Source organism: Eptatretus burgeri, chromosome 1 (assembly GCF_056783735.1).
Source record: "Eptatretus burgeri isolate ZD-2024b chromosome 1, Ebu_testis_v1, whole genome shotgun sequence".
NCBI classification, from domain to species: Eukaryota; Metazoa; Chordata; class Myxini; order Myxiniformes; family Myxinidae; genus Eptatretus; species Eptatretus burgeri.
In genome coordinates, this window is record NC_140961.1 from 59124463 (window position 1) to 59142603 (window position 18141).

The 18141-nt window shown below is 41.5% G+C and overlaps 1 protein-coding gene and 1 long non-coding RNA gene across 9 annotated transcripts in view; both read left to right on the forward strand.

Moving 5' to 3' along the window:
* Positions 1-18141, forward strand: part of LOC147034570 (RNA binding protein fox-1 homolog 3-like) — a 725225-nt gene that overhangs the window by 85291 nt on the left and 621793 nt on the right. The gene's annotated exons all lie outside the window — the stretch shown is intronic.
* LOC147034571 (uncharacterized) overlaps positions 1-18141 on the forward strand; it is a 48161-nt gene that overhangs the window by 11416 nt on the left and 18604 nt on the right. The window lies entirely within an intron of this gene.

The following is an 18141-nucleotide window of genomic DNA, read 5'->3' on the forward strand; positions in this document are numbered from 1 at the left end:
TAGGTGGGGGTTGTGGGGGGTGTGGAGTGGCTGTTGGAAGTTTTAGGAAAGGGGTTAGGGTTAGTTATGTTTGTTATCTTGCTTAAGAACAGTGTTGACGTAGCATTTCTCCGCCCGCCGTGCTTGGCACTCAATTTCACTTTCAATTTGTTTACTGCACTTTGATATATCTATATTGGTTCACTGGGAAAGCAATGGCAAACCAATCAGTATAACCTTTGCCAAGAAACTGCCTCGGCAGTACTGGACTTCAGGCTTCGGGCAAAACACCACAATACAAATATGAATATTGGTTCAAATAAGCTCTTTTAAAGATCCAAGCAAAAAAAAAAATTGCTGTAACCTTGGCTGTTGAATGATCTCACATTCTTTCATGTTCAAAGTGTACAGAAATGAAAAATTGCAACCAACTACAGAAGCACAAACTTAGGTTTTGAGTGAGGACAAAAGGTTCGGTCTGACTCCACTCCTGGTTGAAGGCCTCCCTGTGGTTGCGACATCACACCAGAGCTTTTGTTCTCCGACGAAATCTCTAATTGGTTGTGCTTCTGCGATTAAAAAAAAAAAAAACTTATTCCCATTTTGCACATTTGAATGCGATGCGTACCGCTGCACTCCAATGATTCAGATGCCAAATTATCGTGTTTAATTTACACACATTGAGTGAATGAATAATCTCGGAAAATTTCATGGTGATTTAATTTGCCAGGGTTCCAACAACTTCATTATCCACAGGTCTATATTTTCAATCCGAGTTGGTGATATTAATCATCTTAAAGTTTTTTTTTCTCTGTTGAGCCAACCAATCCCATGTTATATCATTGTATATAGCATGTGTGACTATATGGCCATGATTCATGCCAACTATTGAATGGGTGTGAACAAACCATACTGAATCGTTCGTGAATACCAAATAAAAAAGCAACAGCTTACGAAGAGTTTTCCAACAAAATATAGAATACTTTGTCATATTGCATTGAGCTGTAGAACATAACTCATTGTTCCATAATACACTAGTCTGTGTAATAATAAACTGGTCACGTCTGTCCATCTGTCATGTAAAATGCCACGAGATTGTGAACTAAATGTTGTTTCGTTGTTATATAATTTTAATATTCTATTGATGCATCACAAATAAATAAATTAATTGAGGATAATTTATTAACAGAATTGGGTGACTCCTAGTCACTTGAGAGTGGTAATTCCACAGAATTTGCGCAGGACATATCTTGCGAGATTGTGAATTGGTTGTTTCGACGGAATACTTTGGCATAAAGTCGATGCAGACGAGTAATGTCCAAGGCGGTGACCGAAAGACAGTGCAAGAAGTTGACAGTGATCGTCATCGTCAAAATGGCAAGGCCAGACTGCCAAATTTTTTTGGGAGAAGTTTTGATTTAAGCGGGCAACATCTTGAAGAACCACATAATAATGAGACAATATTAAATTCCAAAATCCAAATCCACTGGGCCATACTCTGTGCAGGGCATTGGTGCTGCCTAAGCAGTCTCCTGGGCAATTGGGTACAATCCTGGACAGGTCACCATTCCAGCACAGGAAACCAGCAAGCTGGCACTCATTTTGCCGACGTCGGAAGGATAACAAGCAGTCAACCACACCTGGTATTAATTCATCAGTGAAGTGGGATTCAAACTCAGGATCCTAGGATCCCAAGCCCACCACCCTAACCATTAAGCCAACACCAAACATATATTCAATTCTCATGACATTTAACTGTTCTTTGCAAAATATTCTTGAATTCACATTTTACATTATGCTGAATTTCCACAGGTACCTGCTCGTACATTATAATGCGAGTTCCCTTACAAAGAACGTCAACATAGCAGGAGGCCATTAGACCTATCAAAGCTTGTACAATACTTGCCAACCCATGGTTGTTTGTCTGTGCTCCATTCTTTGAAATGCTGATTGTCAAGCAAGGAATCAGCACATTCCGTACCATTTTTAAAGTCTTTGGTATGACTCTGCTGGAGTTTGACCAACCGACCTCCCATACTCAGAGCAGAAACTCTAACCATAACACCACTGAGTCTGGTAGAGTGTAAATCAGCATTATGAACTACCTTTATGCAAAATCACAAGAAGTTTTCAGTGATAATACACTATTGTCATTTTTGTAAAATAATAAATCCCTACAAACGATTTTTGTCGAATTAGGATAATGAAATAACACTTGGTAATGTGTAGCTGTGGGTTCAATTCCCATTCCTTGCAATCATACATTATGGCACATGATACTAGCTTGCAAGTCAGAATTTTTTTTATTTTTACAGTGGCTAAGTCTCACAGTGGAGCTTACATTTACAGTGATCTGCAAAAGTATTCACCCCCTCCAAAACTTTCACATTTTGATGCCACCTTTTGATTATTTCACAATGCTTTCACATCAAACTTAATATATAGTCTTCACAAACCACTCCAAAGTGATAAAGCTAAACAATGCAGATAAAGTGCGAATAAGTTCGATTAACAGAGAAAATCAGATGATTCTCAGTTGTGTCAGTATTCAAACCCTTTGCCAAATTAGCCCTAAATCAATTCAGGAGTAAATTATTTGTTTGAAAGGTTACAAATTAAGTGTAACAGGTTTCAGAAAGCTGGCCTCGATGGACAGGAGGCAAGAAAGAAGCCATTACTGAAAAATACACATCTCCAAGCTTGTATAGAGTTTGTGAAAAAGCATCTTAATGGTACTGCATGCATGTGGAGAAAAGTTTTGTGGTCAGACAAGACAAAAATTGAACTTTTGGTCTAAATTCAAAGCAGTATGTCTGGCGCAAGCCTAACACTGCACATCACACAGTCAACACCATCTCTACTGTCAAGCATGGTGGTGAAGCATCATGTTCTGGGTCTGCTTTTCATTAGCATGGACTGGCAAGCGTGTCAGGATAGAAGGGGCAATGTATGGTGCAAAGTACAGGAGAATCATTGATGAAATCCTGCTTGAGTCAGCCATGAATCGGAAACTGGGAAGGAGATTCACATCTGAAGCAGGACAACGATCCAAAGCACAAAGTTAAAGACACACTGGAGTGGCTGAATAAGAATAAAATAAATGCTCTTGAGTGTCCCAGTCATAGTCCTGACCTGAACCCAATTTAACATTTTTGGTGAGATTTGAAGATTGCAGTCCATTGACGATTCCCATCAAACTTTCCAAAACTAGAGCAATTTTCACATGAAGAATGGGTGAAGATTTCACCATCTCGCTGTGTTAAGCTGGTCGAGACCTCCCCAAAAACACTCATAGCAGCCATTGATACACAAGGTGTTTCCACCAAGACCTGACCGAAGGAACTGAATATTTTTACAACCAATGAATTTTGATTTGTACATGTGTTTTTGCAGGTATTCCTGACATGTAATCTTCTTCAACTATAACAGTGTTTAGTTTGATCTCTTCAGTTATTAATATAAAAAAAGTTATTTTGGAAAAATTGTTTCCACATATTTCTTAATTAATCTGAATGTGGCAATATTGTTGCAAATCTGGCAGCCATGAGCACTCAACATTCAGGTCCCCGTAGCTCAGTTATTTCGTTAAGTAAGTGTGGATAGATAGCTCCCTTTTCCCTATGTCTAATGGGAATTACGTGTACGTGCGTGGCGAAGTTATTTTATAGATAGGATTTTTACCCCAACAACAACAACAACAACCCTCTGCTCGCGGCATTGTCCGCGCTCTTTGCGCGCTCGCCAGCATGCGGGCGTGTGCATGGGTGGAATTCCATGTCCCAGGCGGTGTGGATTTCACACTAAATATGGTCACGAAGCGTTTCGCTCTGGCTTGGCCCCATATATGGGCACGGAGCACTTTGTTCTGGCTTCGCACCAAATCAGGGTATGTGTCATTTTCCGCTCAATGGGCGACGCGTGGACCAAAGCAGGGGCGGTCCTTTTCGGGAAGGAGGAGCCGCGACATGCTGTCCACCCAATGGGAGCAGGCGACGGGGGAGAGGACCTGGCCCCCAAAACGACAGGAAAAGATTGATGATTGCGTCCCGTCTGTTTGAGCGCTCTTCTGTCTGGGCATGCGGCTGACTGGATCCCGCGCATCTGATGCATCTCGTCTGGTGCATTACAGCAAGCGGTCGATCATCTCATCATGGGAGATCACCTCATCTCGCCTCCTCTGGGTTCGGCTGCCCTGGTCCGTTCTTTGGCGCCTGGTGCTCCGGGAAGGTGCGGTCGTCCAGCCGCGCGAACACGGCCAGGTAGCCAGCCACATTCTCTTCCCTCAGCTCGTCTTCCCTCCCGAGCTGAAGGGGCAATAAAGACCTCGAGGTCCATCTCGTTCTGGGGTATTTGTGTGTGCGTGTGTGTGACCGTGGGCCCTGTCTCTAAGTAGAATTGTTTAAGGAATTGCTTGTACATTTGATTCCCTTCTTTATTTGGATAACTCTGCCCTTACGTGCTCCCCTCAATGTGTGTAAATTAAACTCGTCCCCCCGATTATTGTAAATAAATTCCCCTCTTGTTGAATGTCCCAGTTCGTTCCCTGTCATTTCTTTTATTGGCTGAGCACGGTGCATGTTGAGAAATAGCGAGGCAGTAAATTGTTCATTTGGACCGACGGGCCTTGGTAACCATCTGCTCGGGTTGCACACGGTTCGGGCATGGTAACCGCTCATCCCGCTCGAGGTCTGTTGAGGGTATGAATTCCCTGGTAGCTTTGCCACGTGGGTACTTAGGTATATTGAAGTTTTGCAATTAACCCTATCCCACGCGGTCAAATTATTGGCGATTCGTGGTCCTGTAAGGGACCCGTGCCTTCCGGACTTATCTGAGGGTCACGACCTATATTCCGGGTTTTCGGTGGAGACGACTCTACTGCTCCACCTAGCGGTCGTGCTCGCCACCGATGCCCGGCATCGCAACAATATTTGTCAGGAGTGAATTGTTTTGCAGGCCACTGTACGTTATATTACTCTAAAGACGAGCACAATTATATATTGACATGATTGTTGGTATCATGAGAGAGACTGGATATTTCAATGAGCCTGGATTGTGCTAATATTTATTTTCTTTCCTCTTGTTGTTTATTAGTAAATACACCAACTGTGTTTACAAAAGAATGCTTTAAATAACCATCCATTATCTTCACAAATTTAAATGGCTGCAAGGCTTTGTGTAGTTCCTTCAGGCAGTGTTGAAATTACTCCTTTATCCTGAACAATACTTTTTGTACCCTATTTTTGCATCCTTTCTGAAGGCACACCCTGTCTTATACTTTTGGAAATGGGAGCTGGCTTGTAGGTACCAATTGGCTTTAATGTGAGTCTGGCTTTCAATAGCCACTAATGAAGTGTGGTACAGTTTGTGTCAAGTTGCCAACCTCATAATTTTGCCTTTATCTTTACTACATGGTCTAGATCTGGAAACTATGCCACTGCCTGTTAGTTTTAACATAAGCTTGGTGTTGGCTTCGCGGCTAGGGTGGACGGCTTGGGATCTTAGGGTCCTGAGTTTGAGCCCTGTTGGCCACTGCATTAACACCAGGTGGGGTTGACTCAGCCAGTCATCCTTCTGAGGTCAGTGAAATGAGTACTAGTATACTGGTATAGGGGCACAGCATCAGCGGCATCGTCGTTCCCCAACAAAAAAATGATAACTACCTGGCAGCCAAGCTGCCATACGCAAGAAGAAGTTTTAAGATATCTCACGCTTAACGAGCCCTCTGACATTTGAACTATCTCTTAAACTCTCCCCTAGCAACTCCAAGATGTACATGTTCTTCGAGTAATGCCCTTCTGGTTAAACTCCAAAAATCAAGGCTCACTACACACCCTCACTCTGTTGTTCCTCTTTTCTCCCATTTGTGAAACTCCCTTTCTGGAGGCTGTTCAATCCCACTGTTCTATTCACCCCTTCAGCATGCAGTTTTCCACCATCTCATGTCATCCCTCATTCTTACTCACAATCCTTTACCCTCCATTATCTCACTCTTCCATGAGCCTCCATCAAGTAAAGAAAAGAAGAGAAAATAAATGTTAAATTTTTTTTTGCAATGGTCTAACCAATTTTTTTGGCCTTTTTCTTGCTCGTTATATCCATCAACATCAAAGATCTCTTCGCCTCTACAGGAAAGTCTCTTCCACTTTGCAAATCACCTCTTTATTATACATCTCCCCACACCAGAAACAGAAAATCTACAGCTTCCATTGACTTATAAAGCCGTAGATAAGATCAAAAGCTTGTTCAGAACCTGCCACATGATATATCAACTGAGATAAGTCACGTGTTCTTATTCTGTGTTCTTTTCAAAAGACTGCCTGTAAAAATGATCTGATAACTTTTAGTGACCAGTTCTTAGTAGAACTGACCACTGACGTTTGAACTATTACCAGTACGAGACTACCAGGGCACAATGGTCAACTCTTTAAAAAAAAAAAAGTACCATAGCATCTTTAACATCGACAACCCCATGCTAGCAGATACACAGCATCCCTCTAAAGGGCAGCATAACTATCGATGTTACACTCTGCCTGCAAAACTCCAGAATAACTAACAGGTGAGGTTTATAGTCAGCTTTGGAATGGAACCCACACAAGATAGCTCTAAAGTGTGGACGTGCCACCTAGACGACGTCCTGCCAGCTATCCTTTCTCTTTTGCACGACTGAACTTTCAATTTCACTTCCTGGTTTTGTGGATTTCTTTTAGGGCTGATGTGCTTTTTCTCTCCTTATAACTGATGTATCATTTTTTTTTCAATTATTTTCTCTCTGCAAGATCAAGGCTCATGGAAGAGCAAGTTGACGGAGCATATGAACTGACAGTGGAGCAGCAAGACAACACTAGGACACAATAAGCACAACGGGGTAGAGTTCAATTTTTGAAGGTTAATCCAATTTTACTTGCCCTTTACTATTCCCTTCGAAAGAAAGATTTTCTGCAGTGCGATAACATCTTTTTCGCCACTGTTGCAACCACAAAACGTGTTGATGCCTAGACAACAAGACCATTGAATTAAGTCAACCTCTCATTCCTGCAAACCCTTTCTACTTCTGGTTGAGAAAGTCGATTCTGTTGTCTGCTGAATTTGAGGAAACGATGTTGTCCTTAGTCAGACTGTAAAGTGTTCATTGTCATTTGCTATCTGAAAAATAAAAAATGAATTTCTTTCTTGTGCCGAGATATTGCTCCGCATTAGTCATTTCAAAATGCCTGAAATTCAGTCAAAGATGGTCCATTATCACGTACTCATCTTCCACATATCAATTGATGTGCGATAGATCCGAAGCACGTGAAATGGTACTTGCCACCGCACCGACTTCTGTGTAGCATTGGCCAAGTGAGGGAGATGAGTCAAGGAGCAATTTTAAAACTTGTGATGAAATTCATTTTCCAGGTGTGAGCCCTGAGGAAGAAACAAAATTGAGTGAATCTCTTGCCACAGAGGTGCGATTGATCCGTTGCTTTTTCCCTTTCACAAGTTGAATCCAGTTGTCCATGTTTACACATTTAGTGCCCTATTTTTCCACCTAAAGGAAACTTTCCTCTTGCAATCTGGATCCCAGCCTTTGTGGGCTGTTGGTAAATATAGTGTTTCAAAGATAGGCATTAGAAGGGTACCGGATATATGGAGCCATTGTGTTGTTTTACAAGTCACCCGGCCAGGCCTGCACAGGCAATAGCTCACGATAAATCCATGGATCTCCAGATAATGCACCTCAATTAAGTCCTGGTTATAAAGAGTGACAAAGATTAAGCATGTAGTCCTCCTGTTGGCACAGAGTCATGGCTTGAGTACTTGCAGGCACATTGATGAAACTTCATTCTGATCCAGATAATGTTGCATCTCCTTTGGAACTTGCTGATAACAAATACCTGTCAGTGTTAAGAATAGTGACCCGAATTCATTGGATACAATCTCTTACAATGATGCAGGACATATGGCGTTAATGCAATTCTTTAACAAGATTGAAAGTGTGTTTTTCAACCTTTTTGTAAACTTCCTAATGGAGGAAAGGCTGAGTTCCCGAGATATCACAATGATGCATCATTATAAAATGAAGAAAAGGAGTGACAAAAATTTTTTATTTGGAACGACTCAGCATTGCTCAATGAGAAGTTAAAATATAAATCGACAATCAGGATAACGATGTAAAATTGTTAAAAGGATTAGATTGAAGAACTAGTCTTGCCCATGAAGGCTGCAGTGTCGGACTGCATTGGCTGACAGGTAGAACAATGGATTTAATTGATGGAATGTTGATTTAGGTGTGCCAACTGCATTGGGAAGCTCAGAGAAGGAGAAGCTGACGTTTCAGGCATTATCGTTTTGTTGGAGAAAAAGAGTTGGAGTGTTAACCCTCCTTTGCTCGGCTGAAGGGTTAACATCCGAAATGTCAGCTTCTTGCTTCCCACGGCTGTTAGCATACATCATTCAACGTTCTGTTGATTATATCCATTGTTTTATAGGGATTCGATGTTAAATCAGACAGTCCTGAATTCTCTGCTGGATCTTCGTGTTTATACCCAGTGTTGAAACCCGAGCCCAGTGATGAAACCCATATGTTGTCCTTGATCATTGATGTTGGAGGCATACCCAGCTTTAATGACATGTTCAACATGGTGCTTTTTGATTCTAAATGGTAACACAAGGCTTCTTGTCTAATTATTATTTTTGGTGTATAACACTACATTAAATGGTTTCAACAGCAAGGTGCAGAGAAACCATACGGTGGTACTGATGTAATAGCTTCAATACATTCCGCAGATGAAAAGTGGAATAACAAAAGAGAATAAGGAAAGGTGTCCACGAAGTGTCTGCATGGTCAGCATTTTGAACCCCGGCCGAATCATACCATGGACTCTAAAAATGGTGCGTGCTGCTTCCTTGCTTGAAGCTCAGCATTTAAGAAGGGTGGAGAGTGGACCTATAACCATAGGTTGTGCAGTTTATATGGGCCTATTTGCCTCCTGCATTGATGTTCCTTGTAAGGGAACTCAATAAAGGTGTTTTGACTTAACTCATGAAAACTTCTGTGAATCAAGATTGATTTGATGGTCAGACATTTTGTTCCTATCTCAATAACATCATCAACATCAACATCAACATCAACATCAACGTTTTACAGCCGTTTCCATGTGTAAGCTGTGATTCACCGAATGGCTGCTTTCCAGGCTGCACAATCTCTTGCTAGCCCTCTTGTTAGGCCTTTTACTCTAAGATCGTCTCTCTGAAACACATCCCACATTTTCCTTGGATGGCCTCCAGTTCTGCTTCCATTCATATTCAACTAATGCAAATCAGATATCGACATGGTTATGTACATGTCAATGGATATGGACCACCCACCACCCAACTACTCCTCCAGATTGTCCTCAGTAGGACCAATTCATAGAAGGCAGGTCAGCAGACCTCATAACCTTCTCAATTCTTTCAGATATGCTGGAAAAATAAGGCAGCTGCCAGAAACGTGGCTGTGAGATAGGAGGAGCATTTTGGTTTCTTGAGGTATTCTAACAGGACATCTATTGAATATCAGAACCTTCCTGAGATGATAAGGTTTCTTTTCTCATATCTGCATGAGTAGAAAAAACATGTTCCATGCTTTTAGTTCAAGTGTACTGCAGACAACTGCACATTTGTATGAGGTTTCTTGGCAAGATGTAAACTAAGGAGATCGGGGTCAGGATATGGAGGTTTCCTGTGCACTGATGTTCTGATATGTCTGGTGTTTGCTTAATGGTGAGGGTGGTGAGCTTGGGATTCTGGGGTCCTGAGTTAAAATCCCACTTGGCTATTGAATTAATACCAGGTGGGGTTGACTCAGCCTGTCATCCTTCTGAGCTTGGCAAAATGAGTACCAGCTTGCTGGGATTATTGAGCCATTTGAGTATCCTGTGTCAGAGTGGTGACCCTTCCAAGATTGTGCCCAATAGCCCAAGAGACTGCTGCAGCAGCACCAATTCTCTGCACATATGGATGGACGGATGGATGTTCTGATAGAAAAATCATGGCTCCTCATCAACATGTCCAGGAAAGCTAGTGAAGACAAAGACAGGAAATTAAGCAAACAAAGAAAACTGGGAAGATGAAGGCCTCTCTTAACTCACATTAGGTATATCGGAATGTCTCACTTTTTTTTTTTTGTATACCTTGTCGAGGCTTGTATGAGAGCTAACACACAACGCAAGAGGGACCGCAATATATATATATATATATATATATATATATATATATATATATATATATATATATATATATATATATATATATATATATATATATATATATATATATATATATATATATCTGGAAATATGAAGATGATTAATTAAGAATGACTTGATATGAAACATATGAGGCACCGTGAGGAGGAGTGATGTAAGGGACACATCGGCCATTTTGGAGTTAATGCCATGTAGTACTATTTTAACCCTTACCCTATCATCCGAGCTTATCATCATATCATTAAAAAATGTCGCTTACATCACTCCTTGCGGGGCCTCATATATGGTTTATTTGTTAAGTTATCTGACCTGGCTGAATGCTGTGAGGATGCCATCCCATTGACTTCATGACTGCAGCCCCACAAGGCCCTCTCACAGTGCAAAGATGCCAAGGTCAAATGCTGTCACCAAGCAGATAAAAAGCGAAGCTGCTGACAAGTTTCGCCCATATTGGGGCTCATCAGGGCAAAACATTGCCTTTAGTTTTGAACCTTTTTTTTTGGCATTGTTACTCCATCACTTGGGAAGGGATTTGATCCATGGATGTGTTTCTGGCTTACTACCTTTCATCAGCAGGTAGTGGACTCTCCCAAGAGTTGAGCTGGCAAACTTACATCATCATTTAAATGCCAAATAATATCTCTTCACTTGAATGGTGACTGTGAGCCCTTGCGCCACATCAGCATTTACTGCAGGGGATCTGACCAACAGGGGGTGCAGGCCACACATCCACCCTGTTTAGCTATCAATTGCACAGTTTTATTCCTGATTTTTTTTTTTTACAGCCAGGAAATACGATATTACATCATAATCTGAAGCCTATGAAAATTGACCAAGTAGGTGAATAACGTCTTTCAAGAAAAGAAAAGAAGCTGTCTTTACGAATTGACTGGTGTTTGTAGGGCCTTGTACAAATTGCATAAAGGCAAGATTTTTGACATTCCCTCAATGCTCTTTGGACTGTCTTTTCTTTCTCTTCCCCTTACTTTCCTCTCTTCCCCATATCTATTATTCTCAGCCCCCTTCTTCAGCTCACCAACCCCCCTTTCATTCCTTTTAATTCACCAAATCACTCTGCATGCATAATATATAAATGACCCCATTGTAAAATCGGTGTCCGAACGTCCGGTAAATATTTGATTTTCAAGTTGGGGAAAATACACTGCTGCAATACGAAATTAATAGTTGCAAGGAAGTTATCCATGCTGTATAATCTAAGTTGGAGCTGAATTGGTGAAAATTCTGTAAACATGTTGTACCCTTTATTAACCATTTCGATTCCAAGCTTCCTAGTTACTGAGACAACTTGGTGAGTCTCTAATTTACATCTTAGCGGATGTTCATGAGTTGAAGGCTTGATTACTTTAGCTTCCAGCCTGGGAGATGCCATGGAAATGTTTACCCTGCTCCGATGCATCACAGGTACTAAAAGTGAGAGAGAGAAAAAAAAATCACCTTACATTTTCGTGCTGGTAATAAGTTACGTTGAAAATGTCAATGCGATTTTAAGACTACTTCTTTTTGTTCATTTCACGAGATTTTCTGACCTTTTAAAACGTAGCGGTCAGATAATTATGGTGTGTATTGAACCCACATGCAATGGAAACAAATGGCTTTCATGGCCTGGGTGATGTGTGGGAGGAATGATGGATGACGTTTTTGATAACATAAAATGCAATTGCCTTGTCGCTGGGGACAGGAGGATACAGGGCCAATTGGCAGTGAGGGGGAAGGTCGGACGAGTTTAAAAGGCCTTGGGGACAACAAGAGAGAGTGCGTAACTCTTTGCAGAATCAAATTCAAATTCGGTATAGCATTTGTGGTGTGGGGGAGATGGGTGGGAGCGAATGGGCGTCAGTGGGGGGGGGGGGGCTATAACAGAGTTTTTGTTCAGAGATGCCAGATGTGCAACATTTGTTCTCGGTTTCAGGTTAAATATTGCAGAGTTGTGGTGGTGCTCTAGTGTTGAGTATACTGGACTGGCCTCCTATAGTTTCTGGATTTTAATCTTGCTAAAGGAAAGTATGAAGGATTTAGGTTCTAAACTTCCAAAATCCAGGCTGACTACACACTTCAACTCTTTTAGTCATCGCTTCTCCCATTTATTGAACCACCTTTTACAGGCTGTTCTATCTTGCTCTTCACTCCATGGCTTCAAGCAGGCAGTTCACAACTAACTCGTGTCATCCCCCATCCTAACCCATGATCTTTGTTACCCCATTAACCCTTCTTAACCCAACCCTCTTTCTTGCCGATTTCAGTGTTTACTGCCCTTGTCTTTCTTACTTTCCTTTTAGTTTATCCCCTTGCCATTTGTACCCAGTTGTTGCCCCGCCACCCACCGTCAATTTAACCTTGCCCTTCCAAGAGCTTCACTTTTGTAGGAAAAAAACGAAGCTTTTATAAACTTCTTGAGACTCAGGAGAATTTCCATGTCACTATCAGATTTTTGATAAAACCTTGTTGGCTCACACAGTATACGACTCTCAGGGAGGGGGTAATCTGGTTATCTCACAGGGTATGATGCAGATGTGATGCCAGACCACACAATGCGGATGACTTACCGCCCTCGGGGAAACTTGGAAGAACACTTCAATGTTGGCAGAAATGTCACATTTTTTGCATTTGTAATATGTTGATGTAATATGTACATATTTGTAATATGTTGAATATGTTGACCCTATCACAAAATTCACAAAATGTATCGATGGGATTTTTGTAGACAGAGCATTCAGTCTTTGATAACTATATTGAACCGTCCACTTGATGTTGCTTGATTTATGTAAAATATTGTACTTTAAAAATCTCATTTGGCTTATAAACTGTTGCACTGGCTAAATTCAAATTTTCTCCGTCTCTGCCACAACCACTGAGCAATAAAGATTTGGTCAGTGATGTAATTTCAGTCACCTAAAATACAGAGTAACGAAAGGTCAAAACATTTTCACACATCTGTGTTTACTATACATCAAGACAATCGATTTATGTGCATTTTATATTCTTGAACTAAACGTATGAACATTAAAACAGGGAGAAAAGTCATCCTTTTGTCCCAAAACGAACAGTGGCTCCGCAGGATGGGGGGAGAATCATGTGGCATTTTAGATGCTAAGAAGGGAGAGGAAATCCTATAGATTTGTATGCAGACACTTGGTATTTGTTCAATAGTTCAAGATGGAGACCCTATGAAGAGAACTGTGAATCTCCATAATAAGAGGTGAACGCGTGTCGAGTGCGGCATCATCAATTTGAGCTGCTCAGGTTGCGTGATGCCGGATAGTCATCTGTTCTGTTCTTGCGTATGGAAGCTTTGGCTGCCAGGTAACGACCATTTATTGGAAGCACAGCTGTGCCACTGATGTTGTACCCCTCTACCAGTACACTAGTACTCATTTCACCAACCTCGGAGGGATGACAGCAGTGTGACCACTCCTTGGCTTTTTTCACAAGATCTTGGCTATTCGTTGTTCATCTTGGCGTCTTGGTTTTCTATAGGTTTTCTTGGCGTACTGTATATGTTTTCTATTATCATCGCTTTTCCGAAACCTTGTGAATTCTTGGCTTTTTTCATTGGCTCAGCTTGGCATTTATGAAAATGAGGAGTGGTCACACTGGATGACAGGCTGAGTCAATCCCACCTGGTGTTAATTCAGCAGACAACAGGGCTAAAACTCACGACCCCAAGATCCCAAGCCGGCCGCCGTACCCACGAAGCCAACACCAGATTTATAGCTGGATAGTTTTCAAAATACACCGGTGAGTGATTGGTAACGCTAACTCCAACACAGCTGGAGATATTTATTTATTTGATGAAAAAATAAACAGGATTATTAAATTTAAAGAGTTATCATTACGTGCATTTATCAATTTGTTAAAATAATTCGGATGTCACAGCAAGGGGGTTGGGGGTGTGAGGAATACTGAGCCAAGGAGCTCCTGCACTTTCACCCCCCTCATTGCCCCATGCAGCATCTGCTTGGATTGTTCACTCCTTGTGAGTGCTGTGTGGGGTTGAAAGGTTGAGAAGGAGACATATTAAGGGGATGTAATTACACGTGCACTCGCATGTCAGATCCAAGGCAAAAAGGAATAATTTGCTTTGCAGCCGCAGTCACTTGATTTCTGAAAATGGAATCAAAATGGTTGAAATATTTGTTCTTTTACTGTGTTTCTCCACTTGTAGAATTAAAAAAAAATGCTTCTCCTTTTTCAACGTTTTATCTTCTTCTGGAACAAATCAGCTGTTCCATTTATTCTCTTTCCGAGCTTTGAAATTTAACCGTAAATTTTATTGTTTGTTATCAATTACTAGTTTGACTTGCCTATTCTCCACTGTCTAAGCTACATTAGCAGCATTTATTTGGCCTCCCTCATCATGGCAGGCTGCTCACTTTCACAAATTTGCCATTTTATACTTTCGGAAAAGAAGCAGGAAGCACAAAGCATGTGACGATGTTCTTGTGGAATGTTTCAGAAGTTCCTTTTGTCTCAGTGTCTGCAACATCTACTTTAATAAATAGAAGTTGTGTGGCTGTGGCTATGTCAGCAATATTCACTCGTTGATTGGTTGTGGCACTGATCAATTGGGTGTGACCATTTTTCCCAGAATCGTTATTCGTGTCCATTGCTTTCATGTCTATCCACGTCAGCAACCAATGGTCAATCTAGGTGGTGCGTCAAATCACACGCTTTCCTCACCTCTCACAGTTGTGATTACAATATTGGTGATTATGGTGCAGTAACTTTATCGCACATTCCTCACATCGTGACTCATCTTGGTGATTACTATATTGATCGTGACGCTATCCTTGGCAATTTTATGTTTCTTTGACTCCCCGAACAGGAAGTGACCATCCCTTCATGTTTGATGAGCTGACGTGGGTCGTACCGCCCGTAGGGCAGTGTGCCTGCTGGTATATACATAAGGGTACTGGGATAGTACAGGCTTATGTGTCTTGCTGTTACACTCAGGTAAGTACCTACCAGACCTGGAGATGAGTTTTATGTCTCAGGGCTCACCTAAAGCCAAGTCCCAGGTCTCGAGTCTCAAGTCACATAATTTTTTAATGTATGGCATGTCATTGTATATTTTCCCCAGAAACCCATCTCATCTCAGCACATGTTTTCTCTTTCTTTTCTTTTTATTGTTCCATTATTTTCCTTTATCTTCTTTGCATTCATGGAATTAAAACACATTAACTGCACTTATTGAAGCCTGGTGTTGGCTTAGCGGTTAAGGTGGCTGGCTTGGGACCTATCCTGAGTTTGAGGCCGTCAACCATTTAATTAACACCAGTTGAGGTTGACAGCCTATCATCCTTCCGAGGTTGGAGAAATGAGCACTGGTGTACTGGGGTAATAACCATTCATGGTAACCTGTGTTGGAGTGTCCAGGAGTGCACTCCTTCCCAATGAAACCGCCTTGGCATCCCAATGTGCCTTTACGGCATGAAAGGAATGGTATTCTTCTTCTTCTCCTTCTTCTCCTTCTTCTCCTTCTTCTCCTTCTTCTCCTTCTTCTCCTTCTTCTCCTTCTTCTCCTTCTTCTCATTATTATTATTATTAACTGGATTTAATGAAACAAGTCTTAAGGTTTGTGACCCAGGACCTACCGAGTTGCTAGCTTCCTGTGTCTTGAGTTGATACAAGCCGTGGAAAAAAAAATGACCCATTTCATTTAAAATTCTCCTCTTGACTCGAATATTATAAGCCTGGTAGGTACGAGTGCAAATGAATCATTAAAGTGAAATTTACTACCACTCATAGTGTGTCTATACAGAAGTACATATTTGCATTATGTGTGATATTGCGGGTTAAGTGAGTCATTTATTGACCACTTAATACCCAACTTCCCTGTGTGTGGCACCAGTAATCATGCTGTGAAGATAGCTGCCCCATTACAAGACTTCACCATCATTTAACACCGAGCATTCATCAGGTTTCTGATTGGTGAAGGTGTCAAAACATGTGAGAGATTGATTGCAGAATATGGTATGAACTGCTTTCAGAAAATGATGCGCATGAATTGCGTGAAGTTTTGAAAAGGATGGACGAGTGCGTGCGACGAACAAAGGCCTGGGTGACCAGTGTTTGCTGCCACAGAGGGCAATGTGGCCAGGATTGACAGACTGATACACGAGGATAAGTATGTATCAATATCCGACATAACTGCCACCGTAGATCCTGTCTCATGGTCCAGTATATGCCATAATCCACAAAAGTCTGGGATTTTGCAAAGGTGTGCTTGGTGGTGCCAAAAATGCTCACCAATGAACAAGGACACATTTGGAAACATGCCTGAGTCTTCTCGAGTAATCGGCTATCCATCATTCATTGAGACCCCTTATCTACAACATCAAACAAGTTCATCACGTATAAGCGTTAAAAAAGTGACGACGACAATATTCTGGGAAAAGGAGGGCATTCTTTTTCATCCATTTCAATGTGTACTGTGAAAGAGTAACAATTGCTACAGACTGCTTAATTCTGCGAAGAAAATTGATGCCAGCAATCTACACAAAGTGGAACTCTCCATTGGTGTCGTTCTGCGCTATTGACAACACACGCTCACACATGGCAAGGGCTACACTGCAGTGCATTGAGGACTTTGGTTTTGAACAGTTACCTGAACATTTTGCAGGATGGATCTCATACCATGAAATTTTAATTTGTTAATGCCGATGAAGGAAGCTCTCCGAGGCCGGAACTTCAGTGATGATGACGAGGTCCCAGTGTCGGTGCACGGATGGATCAGGGACCAACCACATCATTTTATTACGAAGGCCTCCATGACCTTCTGAAGCAGTGGCAGATACTATGTTTAAAAATAAATAACGTCCATCAGTAATAAAAAAATAAACACCAGTGACATGTGAGGCAATGCTGGAAGGGAATACTATCCGGAACCTCAGTATGGAGACTGGACCTAAATGCTAACAGCACTGTATCTTGTTCAACAACCTGATTGTTTATTTGTGTTCCCCCCCTCTTCCATTTTCATTTGCGACGAAGAAGTATCCTGAAGGCCTGGGAATATCATCACGCATAAAAGGGGGGAAGACGTTTATTGATCTTTGCACATATTTTTGAGATCTTGGTAAGGTGTTCTTTGATTTACATCCAAAGGGCTTTGTATTTTTTTTTCAAGGAAACCAGCATCCTCACCAGATTACAAATTCCTGCTCTCACTTCCTGTGTCAGAGTGGTGACCCATCCAGGATTGTAACCCTCGCCATATAAACTACTTTGGCAGCACCGACGCTCCGTGTCGAGTCTGGTTCATGATGTTGATGATATCGCCTTTCTTGTGTCTCCATCATTTTACGATTGCCTTGTATAATCTGTTTAATTCTTCAAAAAGTTTGAAGAGTTGAAGAAATTATGTATTTATTCCAGTTACACTTTCTATTGACGAAGGGAAAAGGAAGGATGGATGAGGTATTTAAGAGAATACTTTAATCTTGCTGAAATGTTGATCATCCGTAAATGTCAAGGTGTGATTGTGGAACCTGTCCGGGTGATGTAAATTAAAGTTTCGTGCAGAGTGAAATGGATGGTAACAGGATGGACATGGGAAATCTGAATATTACGATATGATCATATTCACACGATGCAGCATTGCCACAGGGTGCGGTCGATGACATAAACGCTGTTCACCGACAAGGTTCTTGCTATGCTGAGTTGAAAAAGCACCTTTTTGTTTGTTACCTTGCACTCGAGAAGCGAAAAACAGGGTTCGGCATTCGGTTGCGTACGTGTGGCATATACATGCGTGCGCGTGTGCATTTAAAAAAAAAAAAAATCATTTTCTCGGAAACCGTTGGTCCGATTGATGCGAAATTTTACCATCGGAGTGCCTTCGACTGTATAATTATTTTATTCATAATTATGGTGACGTGGAGCGGACGCTATGTTGGAAAATATGTGGGAAATGGCA